Below are 12,806 nucleotides of genomic sequence, written 5' to 3' on the forward strand. Positions count from 1 at the left end.
TTTTTTTGTTGATGAATGGGATCAGAATCAACACGTACACAGTAGCCACTTTAACGACGAGGCTGTCATTCCGCCGCTATGTTGTCAGTCTCATGTCTGGCTTCTGTCTGTCTGTCAATCAGTCAGCTCTTTCTCGTCTTGTTCATTCCTACCGATACCTATTTCAAATTCGGTGGATATCTCTCCTTTTTTTCCCTATAACTTGTGTAAATTTCCTCGACTCTCCGATCTCATCGTCGATGAGGAATTCAACAATTTTTATTTTTACACAAGAAATCTTTCCTTTTTATCAAATTTTGTAAAGCGAGTTTACAAATTATATCAAATTTAAATAACAAATTACACATGTTCTATCAGCAAAAATATTGAAAATATGAATTATGTGATCAGAATTAATTGCTCTCTCATCAGTAGTAAATTCACGAAATTCAACAAATATTTTGAAATTTGCAATTTATATTTCATTTGTGACGGGGGACGATAAGACAAAAAAAAATTTTCAAATAAAAAAAGTGTCTAATTTTGGTCTTGTGAAATTAACATATGGTGTACTAGCCACAAAATGCATTATATATTTCACATTTCATTTATTTATCTAAATTATCTTCAATATTATGTTGTGAGGTATGTAATTTCAGGTTGAAAAAAAGATATATATTATTATGCCCTTAAGCCTCGGTTTTCGCCGTATGGTGTTAAAAAAAAATTAGCCATGGTAATATCAACGACGCCATATGGTATATTTCATAATAAGGTATTTATTAAGAAATACGCAAACTGATAATTACTCCATTTTTCTCTATCTAATATTCTAACCTAACAAGTGTTGTTAAATATTTTGTTAAAGGCTGTCCAATTAAAAAATAAAATATCAACAATTTCTTATTACCCGTTACGTTAATTGTAATTCCCACGTTTTTTTTCAATAAAAAGAATAAAAAATTGACAAACGGTAAACATTATTATTGGTACGAGGAAAAAAAAAATAATAATAACGACAGAAAAGAAATTTATCACAATTGTAACAAGGTTGTCGGTCCATTCAAAACAGCAACTAGAAACTGTTGGAGCAGCAGCTGTTTGCATATCCGGTTTTATGTTTCAATTCCATCAAAATATATATATATATATATATATATATATATGAATAAACACCAGTACGTGAGGTAGCGCGCGATGTTGCATTAATATGTATTGGCAATAAATCGATATCGATAATTAAAATCTGCGCAGGTAAGCACCTCCGAGTGCACGTTTATATAAAAGTTCAATTTGTTACATGTAACTGCGCGAGATGACTATAAATATTGCGTTACCCTTTTTAACAGAGATCGTAAATCCGAGTGATTTATGATCCCATCGTTGGAGGAAGGGCGGCCGTCACTGCCAACCCGTTCGCTGTATATCTGTATATGTATATGTATATATATGCCTAGATTTTCAAGTCTTCTTGACAAGAATTTAAAACTACCCAATCAAAAATTTATTAATGGCGCAGTACTGGCACCCAATATTGGCACCAGAGTTGGCGTAACTCTGGGATGATAACATTTTACCAGTATTGGCTGCCAGAGTTGGTACCAGAAATGGTAACCGCTACTGGTTTAGTACTTACTGAGTACTGGTACTGGCTCAATATCGGCTCAGTACTGGTTTGACAGTACTGGAAGGGTGGTACTGCACCATTACTGATACAATGAAAATACCAGTACTGGTTCAGTAAAGACTGCCCAGCCTCGGCAGCCAATACTGAACCAGTACTGCGCCAGTAGTTAACTCTGGTATAATACTGAAATTTTTGGTTATGGGTATTTCTAATTATTATATTTTCCGAAACAAAAAAAGAAATGCAAATTGTTTATCTAGTTTAAAAATTTTGTTTGAACTAATTTTTTTGAAGTATATCCTTCTTAAAATACAAAAATGGAATAATTAAAAAAAATAATTGTCTTAAGAGGAGGAAGGTGAGAAAACGAAAGTGATGATGATGATGATGAATATATGGGCGTTTGTTTAAGGCATGGTGTATAGTCTAAGCGGAGCAAAGGATAAGTGTTATGTACCCCCCTCTCTCATGACAGGTGAGCATAAGTCAGGACCAAAAGCGACGACGATGCGATGCATTATGTCCGTAACCTTGAATTAAAATGCCATATAATGACACAGCTAACAGAACTGTATAATTTATGTCCATAAAAATAAAATCATAATTACAGAGGTGAGCATACTGCAAGAAGACTGTAATAACATGTCTCAGACGTTGTTGCGTTTCGAGTTTGCGTGTTTCCTATATATATATAAACATACATACATACGTAAATGGTGCGTTACACCCCTGACGCAAGAGTAACGCTCCTGTGCGCATGAGATGCAAAAAAATTTTCCCAAAAAATTGTTGATATTTAGAAACAAAGGAAGTAAAAAAATTGTATAACTAATTTAAGGAAAAGAAAGATTTTTCATTAATGTGTATATATATATATGAAAGTTCAGCTGCTTGACCATATGTATATATATATATATATAGCAAGAGCACAAATCGTCACGAGAGACTCTTAAACGCGAACGGAAAGGCGATGTGAGATCACGTTGATGAATGTTCCCATTTCACGAACAGCACTACTTACTCCTCGAGATAAACCACGTTCATTACTCACCATGTGACCTTATTCTCCCCATGCCTATTAAACTAATGCAAATTAATAACGGTTCGTTTTTTTTCACTCCTCCTGTCTTGCTCCTAATTAATAACTAGTCAAATTTAGCAAACCATTTTAAATCTTTCTTGTAGCAGTGTATATATAATAGAATAAAAAAAGTAATAATACATAAAGTATTAAAAACACTTTACTTAATTTTTCTAAAAAGTTAAAAATTACAAAAGTAGAAAGAAAAAATTTCGATTCATTGGGAATATAACTATATTATCCAGATAGCAGGGAAACTTGCAGCAAGCTTAACGTGCAAGCTTGTCAAGCTTTCCGCGCAAGCTTGCTGCAAGCTTGTCTGAGTTAGCGAAATATCCCACCCAGGGCAAGCTTGCCGTGAAAGCTTGCTGTAAGCTTTCCAGGAAATGTTGCTGCAATCTTGCCATGAAAGATTGCTGTAAGCATACTAAGAATGATTGCGGCAAGCTTGCCGTGAAAGATTGCTGTAAGCTTGCTACGTAAGGTTGCAGGAGAATTTCAACAAGCTTCTGGAAAGGTTGCTGCAAGGTTGCTGCAATTTTTAAAAAATACATTTTAAATTAAAAAAAAATATATTTGTTTTCTAAATTTGAAAATCCTTGTCACGTTTATTATTATTAATTATGTCCTGTTTATTTTCATTTGGAAACTTAACGAGAAAATTTTCGAAACAAATTTGAGGGGACTAGGAATTGAACCCGGGTTCGACAGACACTAACTAAAGACCCTAATCAAGGACCTACTCAACCAACTATCAGAGAATAAAAAAATCTTGCTCTTAACTCTCGACTGTTTTTATAAGTTGAAAAACAGTTGACAAACGGCGGGCTTTTTCAAAATGCTTTTAAATAGAAATTTTGACAAGCTTGCACGATAAGCTTGCCGCAAGTTTCCGTGCTATCTGGGTAGAGTATCAACTCAGTTTTCTCCTTCTATCGCTAAGCTTTTCTATCGCAGCGCCATGCCTAGTGACAACTTTCTGAACTAGTCGATGCTTCAATAAATCAGTCTTAAAAATTTTCCAGTTAACCTTAAAATTTGCCATATTTTATAGATATCATCTCACAATACAATAAACAGAAGGCACGAAAATTGCTTGCCATAAATTCCTTTTTTTTGTCATCTCATTCCTTTTGTATATAGTTATATATATATATTTGTGAATGATGAATAAAAGTCAGTTCTTTCCGAACAATAAACTCTTTGTCAGGAACTTTCAGTCGCATGTTTTGGATTTTTAAATCTAGTTCGTGACACTTTACACGAGAATAACTCACACATTAAAAAAATAAAGGAAAATGAATAAAAGAAGTTCCATATATGCATATGAATGTAAAATGTAATTGCACAATTGACCATATTCAACGTATATATATCAGATAAATTTTACACACATATCTATATGTAAGAGTGTATACAATATCTTCCTCGTAAATAAGTAAAGTGGGTGTGTAAAGTAAATCAAACTAGTATTACACCTTCTGTTTAGCATAAGAAAAAAAATCAAAAAACTGGTCCTTGAAGTGCAAGAGCCTATATATATATATATATGAGGTATGGGGCAGAACCAGAAGTAATATCGCCTCAAATACAAGAGTGAGCGCCATTACACATAATTGTGATCTATAGCGGTCATATTTTATGGCGACGACGTACGAAGGGCGTTTCAGTAAATCCCTGCATTCCCTCCTTCTTCTCTTCGTCTTCTTGAGTCTCTCTTTCTCTCTCTCTTTCTCTCCTTGCCCACGGACTTTTTGAATCAACCCCCCCGGTGAAATATTTACGCGCATAATCAGCCCATATACAATAAAGTAACCCCATAACGCTTTATGTTCCGCACTCCAAAGGGGTCCTCCTCCCCTCCTCCTCTTATTGCTGCTGTGGCGTTTTCTCAGCAGGAAAACCTTATTCGTTATATGACGAGCGACGAGTGGACTCTCCAGGGCTGTATTTAAAAAAAAATATAATCGATATTTATAAGTTAAGTATATATATATATATATATATATATATATATATATATATATATATATATATATATATATAAGTATATGAATTTGGCAAAGAAAAATTTTGAAATTGAAAATAAAAATTTTGCAAAAACAAAAAAAGTTAGAGATGGAAAAAGAAATTTTTGGTAAAAAAATCTGTACGTTAATGTGGCTGCGTGTTCAGAGTACACGCTTCGTATCCCAAGGTTCCTGGGTTCCAATCCCTGTGCGTGTGAGATTTTTCAAAAAATTTTCTTAATTGTTTTATAAACTGTATATGTAATAATTATTAAATAGAATATCTAACTTAGAAGTAAAAAAACTGTATTTCAATATAATTAAAATTTATCAGATAATAAATTTAATACAAATATAATTATAGATTCATAATAATAATAACATAATAATATTAACAATAATATTAATAATAACGATAATAATAATTATTATTATTATTATTTTTATAATTTTCTTATACTGATATATTAGTTTTAACTAACTTTTTATCAGACAGCCCTGAAAGCTATTATTCTCGGATAAAAACTTTATATATATATATATATATATATACAGGTTCGATGATATATGTTTCGTTACGCCACGTTACTTGCGAGTCTCTGTTTCGCATAAAATCATCGTTCCTAAGTGACGGATGATCCCAAAGGGGAAGAGAGAGAAAACGTATTGTTCATGACGTTTATTTTACGGTAGTGCACTTACGTTGATTATAAGGGGTGATTAATAGGCTCCAATACTTACGGGTCTAGACTTCTACAATCTGTTTTGTTTAATGCTCAATAGAAGGATATGTAAATTAATTGAAATTCACGTTTATATATCTATATATATATTAAGCATTCAACACCGATCCTTCCTCTTTTGCGGACAATATCAGTGTTTCTCCTGAAACACAGGAAAACGAGGGAGAAACCAATTTATTATGTGATAGCATGGGTATAATACCTTGTAAAGATAAAAGATAACGTTCAACGCGTAAAAGTATATATATATGTGTGTTTTATATATAATTGCGAGTTGTAATTCTAAAGAATTAATTATACCATATATGTGTACGTCCGCATGAAAAGAGACCACTTTGTCAGTTTTATTTTAGGAAATAATCGCTATTTTGTAAAAATATTTCAAATTTTCGATTTTTTTTTTTATTGATGGAAAAACAATCTGTAGAGTTTCCCGCGTTGATTCATGCATTTCTCATAATTTTTTCGCAATTATATAAACGCGTAAAAAATTTATTTTTTATTAGCATGGAAACTAATACTCGAACTTTAAACTGGGTTTTCTCAAAAATAGTGTTTTGGCATTTTTTAAACTTCGAATCCTTGTAACATTGCGAATTTTTCACTTAGAAAGGTCTAAAACAACTCAAAATTTTTTCAAATTTAGTCAGAAATTTGCCTATATAAATAAGTCCAATAGCGCCAAACTAGTGGTCCCTTTTCATGCGGACGTCCACATATGATATAAAAATTCGCAACATTTTATTGATTGCACGAAAAATTATAAATGTCAATTTTTATATAGAACGTAAATATTTTTTGTAAATTTAAAATAATATATAGATGATATAATAAAAATAAAAAGTTTTGAATTAAAGAAAAACTCTCAAATTTTAACATACGTGTTTATATAAACAAATAAATAATAATAATAAATTTATTACTTATTTATTCAGTATTTCAAATTTAATTTAAATAACAATATGAAAAGTTCGATATTTTATGAAATAATTTTAAAGATAAAATATTTTAATTATTCATTTTCTAGTATGAAAAACTTTGGACGTACTGCTAATATTTCAAGTGTATATATACGCTCCAAAAAATTAGCCTGTATTTGTTTACACTGCTACAAAAAGTACTACTAATTTGTTTAAATTATTCATCATCTAGTATGAAACACTTTGGACACTGCTAATACTATTTCAAGTGTTCCAGTATACACGCTCCAAAACTTAGGAATTTTCCTCCTTAATTTTTCGTATTTGTTTAAAATGATATTTTTCGTCCTCTACAGAAAGTATTTTAAATTAATTTTAATTATTATTCATCATCTAATATGAAAATACTTTGGACATTACTTATATTATTATTTATTTATTCAGAATTTTAAAATAAATTTAAATAAACAATATGAAAAGTTCGATATTTTATGAAATAACTTTTATATAATTATTTATATTTATATAATTTTAATTATTCATCCTCTAGTATGAAAAACTTTGGACACTGCTAATATTTTAAGTGTTCCAGTACACATCTTCCAAAAATCTGAAATTTTCCTCCTTAATTCTTGTATTTGTTTAAAGTGATGTTTCGTCTTCTACAAAGAGTATTACTAATTAATTTAAATTATTCAGCATCTAGTATGAAAATACTTTGGAAAATTCCTATATTATTTAAAGTGTTTCAGTATACATACGCTCCAAAATTTTAACCTGTATTTGTTTACACTGCTACAAAAAGTACTACTAATTTGTTTAAATTATTCATCATCTAGTATGAAACACTTTGGACACTGCTAATACTATTTCCAGTGTTCCAGTATACACGCTCCAAAACTTAGGAATTTTCCTCCTTAATTTTTCGTATTTGTTTAACATGATATTTTTCGTCCTCTACAGAAAGTATTTTAAATTAATTTTAATTATTATTCATCATCTAATATGAAAATACTTTGGACACTACTTATATTATTATTTATTTAATTCAGAATTTTTAAATAAATTTAAATAAACAATATGAAATGTTCGATATCTTATGAAATAACTTTTAAAAACAAATTACCTTTATAAATTGTGAGTAACTAATTGTAAGAATAAAAGAAAGTGGGGAGTGAAAATAATAATAATAATAATAATAATAATAATAAGAAAGTGAGAGTGAGAAAATGAAGCTTTAATGATTGAATCGTAGGAAGTTTCTCTCGCGATCTAGTCAATTTATCAAAGCCGCCTTGTGCTTCTTTGAGATTGATGTTACTATAACAACACGTCGGTTATTCATTGTGCGCATGTGGCAGTGCATTAATCAAGTCCTTGCTCTGCGACGCGAAATACAAATGATATTTTATAGCGCCATAAATCTTGGCGCCTGTCACCGCGAGCTACGTGGGCATAGAGTGCGAATGCGTATATATATTTATATATATATACATATATATATTTTGCTCTCTGTGTGTCTGACCTCACCTTCCTCTCAAATATGAAACCGGACGTTTTCGCACAGGAAAATAAGAGGAAATTAGTTATTAACTATTCAACACATATTTTTTTTCCATATCTTTATACAATTCAACCAAAATCAGATTTTAAAGACAGTAAAAGATAATTTTGTTTTATGTGAAATTTTAATTTTCCCCAATTATAAATTTTTTTTTTCACAGAACGCTATATATAATTTCCTTTGTACAAATGAAACATAATTCTTGCCTTTGCTGACAGCTAAGGCACGTTGGCATAATCACATTGGCCACGCAATGTGTCTGCACGCTCACGCATTTATAGAGGGTTATCAAACGGGTTTTGATATATTTTTTTTTTATTCGCATATACAATTTGCGAGAAGAGATATTTTCACTTAAATTTCAAGAGAAATATAACTTATTGGTGTGAAAAATTAATGTTGTATTAAATTTAATAGATTTCAAATAGTATATTTCAGTGAGCGTTTCAAACGCATACATAGGTTGAGAACACTTGGCGAACTGTTGCGAAAGAGTGGAAGCAACACACACTTATTGGTATTCTGCCTACCCCCACCACTTTTTCCCTTGTGCGCGCGCAGTGTTCTCAACTTTGTATTTCTATATCTGAAGTTTATTTCATTTCTTTTTGCGATAATTTTCGAAAAATTTATCAATGAATAATGAAATAATACAAAGTATAAAAAATAACAACATTATTTTCGAGTTTATTGTATTATAACAGGAATTTTGTTATTGTTGCCAAAAAAAAAAAAACTTTTTGAGAAAAAATAGTGATATCATTTCCTGTCATACATGTATATATGCATTGGAACATTATTCTCGTTAAGTCTTTCAAAACTTTACTTTTTTTTGGACATTAGCCAACTACTTTCAAAAGAACCAAAAATGTCATTAGTTTAAGAAGAATGTCTTAGCGATGAAATCACTGACAGTTTAAATAAACGACTTTATACAGATTAAACAAAAAAAAAAAACTCCTGCTCTCTACTGATAATGTCTCAAAGTTTGGATGTGTTTCAATTTAAGAATATTTGCTCCTCGACGGGGAGAAATAAATCCAAATAGTACACATGGCGCCATCTAAACTCTTCATCGTGAAACTAGTTCAAGTGGAAAACAAATCAGAGGATAAGAAATTTATTAAATTGTTTAAAATAAAAATTTCTTTAATTTGATTCGTTCTATTTAATTTCTATAATTGAAAATCCTTTGTGTGTTTGTCAGAATTTTTTTCTTCTTTGTTTTTTCATTACATTTGAAGTACAACAGTATATGGTTTCTGAAATACTGAAGCCCTTCGGACAGACAAAATTATTCAAAGTGTACTGCTATTACAAAATACTCTTTATAATAAAGTTGTAATAATGCAAAGTAATGCCTGAATTACTTCGTTTTCATTTATGAATATAATCTAAACGAAATTGGATGAAACGAACTTTTAATAATTTTCTTTTTTTTTTAGACAAAAATCATAAACTCTGTGTGTTAATTCGCGTGTAAATTCGTATATAACATCAAGACATGCAGCTGACTTGGACATCAACTGCCCTCAGGGCATTTCCTTCGTGTCAGACGTACTCTCTGGTATTAAGTTTTGAAATCATTATGCAATTAATAATGCTCCAGCAAATTCTCTAAAATGGAGAGCTTGTCAGTGTAAAGCTATTTCCTTTTCCAAAAGTCACTTCTCACAAGGTACACTGGAACTAATTAGTTTATATATATATATATATATATATATATATATACTCGACTCCAATCACGATTGTTGTTCAACGAAAAGTACAATAAAATAAATAGAGAATAAAATCCAATAAATAACGAAAGAGGATATTAATAAATATATTCTAAATGATTGAGATACAAAAATTCATTAAAATTGATTCAGAAAAACGAAAAAGGTAAAGTAAGGTGCTGCCATTTGTCGAGACACGCGCAATGCTCGACAGATGGCAGCACCTTACTTTACCTTTTTAAAAATCAACTGTTTTTTTCTTTACTAGAAAAAAATTAATTTTTTACCTTATTGTAAATAAAAAATCCTATTGTAAGAAAGTGGAAAAATTAAAAGAATCCGAATCATCATTGTTTGTGTGTTTTTTGTATATATATATGTAGTGATTTATGATCGATGTTGACTTTCACATATACAATATATATATATATAGATACGAATCCCCAGCTTCCAGCAGTGTGATTTATTGGCAAACGATCGAACGAAAAGAAGGCTCGTTAGTAGTAATATGGATGTCGCCGCAATTCGTTTCGTTGCCTAATTATAAAATCGCCCATGGTCCCGTGTCGGCGTCTTTTCGCTTATATGGACCCCCGTGCAGAATTTTATAAATTATTCAACTATATTGCACACACGGTATATTATATATATATTATGTTGGAAACATAAAAAAGTTTCTGATCCCCCTTCTCATCCCTCTCTTGACAACATTTCTTCGCCAACACTATTATTATTAATGCTAATCAACCTGTTTTATATATCTACTGATGGTAATAGAAAAAAAAGATTTTTTTTCAATGATTTAGCGTTATATTCACACTTTACTTCATTATCATGGATGTTATGGTGACTAACTTTGTTATTTAAAGTAGTATTATAAATTATTACACACATTTATTTAGATATATATATATATATGATGACATTAAGGGACGAAATGGAAAAAAAAGAAAAAGAAATGAAAGAGAAAATTTATAACACGAAAATTTCAATTTCAACGAACCACTAATATAGCTAATAAATAAATGTTTATTTCTGCAATAATAAATAGGATCTTTTACATGACAAGAGAGTTTGCCTCTAGGCTTGCGAACATTGCAAGTGCGCGCGGTTGGTCGGTTAGAGTGGAGATAGCGATCGTATAATTTATGCACCATGTCAGCGCGTTTGTAGCTTCCAATTTAAAAGCACAGCCACTTACAATAATATACGTTTTCCGTTTCTATATAGGTACAAATATCTCACTAAATTTATTTATATATATATTAAAATTTCAGAAAATATTTCAATTTATTTTTTTATCAAATTTAGTTTAAACTTTTCCAAAAATGTCATGGTTATAGTGAAAGTTTAATATTATTAAATTTAATAAAATATTTTTTAATTTACAGAAATTGGAAATTTTTTTAAAAAAATTTTGAAAAAAAAGAAATTTTTGTAACTCAAAAAATATTTTATATTTAATAATATTTGGTATTTGGACTTTCACTATAAGCATGACAATATTTTGGTAAAGTTTAAACTAAATTCGATAACTTAAAATTTTTGATTTGGACATTTCAGAAATTTTACTCCATATTTATATTTGGAACGTTCCACGTCAAGCGGATCATTACTCTCTATATATTCATAATTGTATAGGGTCGATTGTTACGTTTAAGGTCTTAAAATGTTCACCTTAAAGTACTTTTTCATTTAAAACACGGCCTTTAAAAAAATTCAAAATAGCGTCCAAAATATGACGTACATTATATATGGCTGAAAAATTAAAAATTTATATAATTAAAACGTTATAAAAGTAACAAAAAATGTTCAAATTATCTCTAAATTAAGCAATAGTAATGCTAAAGTATTACAAAATGAAAATATATTGACAGTTTTCAAAAATTCAAAATGGCGGATAAAATATGGTGGAAAAAATTAAAAAATTCATTGAATTCGCTTGAAACTTATTACTCGGGGGTTTTTGGGCTCGCTGAATACGAATATGACATTATTTTTTATAAAATTCAAAATGGCAAAGCCAATATAGATGACAATTTTTGAAAATACAATGATATTTTAAAATATTGTCATTTATATTGGATCTGCCATTTCGAATTTTGAAAAATTGACTTTGGATTCGTATTCAGCGAGTCGAAAACCCCCCGAGTAATAATTTGCAAGCGAATTTAATTAAATTTAAAAAATGTTTACGTCATATTGAATGCGCCATTTTGAATTTTGAATAACTGATCTCGAATTCGTATTCAGCGAGCCTGAAAACTCCCAAGTAACAAGTTTTAAGCGAATTCAAAGTATTTTTCTATTTTTCCGCCATATTTAATCCGCCATTTTGAATTTTTGAAAACTGTCCATATATTTTCATTTTATAATACTACTAACATTACTACTGCTTAATTTTGATTTCATTTGAACATTTTTTACTACTTTTATAACGTTTTAATTATAAATTTTCAATTTTTTAGTGACTTATATTATATCAAATAGATTTTATATCAAATAGTTCAAAAGTTATAAAATTGTTAAATAAACAAGGAAATTAAATTGTTATTTGAAATACTATCCAGTGATAAAAAATTGCCATTGTGCCAATAACGTTCCTAAATTTTTTTTAAAACTTGTCTCTTAAAATAAAATTCTAAGTTTCATATTCTGAAAAAGTTTTGAAAACATGTGAAATTTTATTGTATAAACGAGAAAAAAATTTTATTTTCTATAAAAAAGGAAATGTTATTATCGGTGTACTACACTTGCAGATTGTAACCGCAGAAGGTAATATATTGATTTGGTATTACCATCTGATGTTTTATTAATCAACTAATTAATTTTTCTCTTTGATTTAATATAATTTTCTACATTTGTGAAATCTACTTTATCTTTATAGGATAAATAGTAACACTTTTGAACTACAAGGTAAAGGGAGGTTCAAACTAGAAATCTGTTTTATCAACGGTGGAAAATATATATTTGAAAGCAGATTTCAACATTTTCACAATAGATGTCGCGTATTAGAAAAAAAAAATTTGCAAAAAACTCCTTTTCAATTCAGGGCTTTTTAATATTTAAATTTTTAAGCTATTAAAAAAAAAGGATGTTACATAATTAATTACTGCTATTCACAATAGATTTATTTAATGATTAAAAAAATTCAAAACATAAAAT

Source organism: Leptopilina boulardi, unplaced genomic scaffold (assembly GCF_019393585.1).
Source record: "Leptopilina boulardi isolate dan_hultmark-lab unplaced genomic scaffold, ZJU_Lbou_2.1 LbouV2_316, whole genome shotgun sequence".
NCBI classification, from domain to species: Eukaryota; Metazoa; Arthropoda; class Insecta; order Hymenoptera; family Figitidae; genus Leptopilina; species Leptopilina boulardi.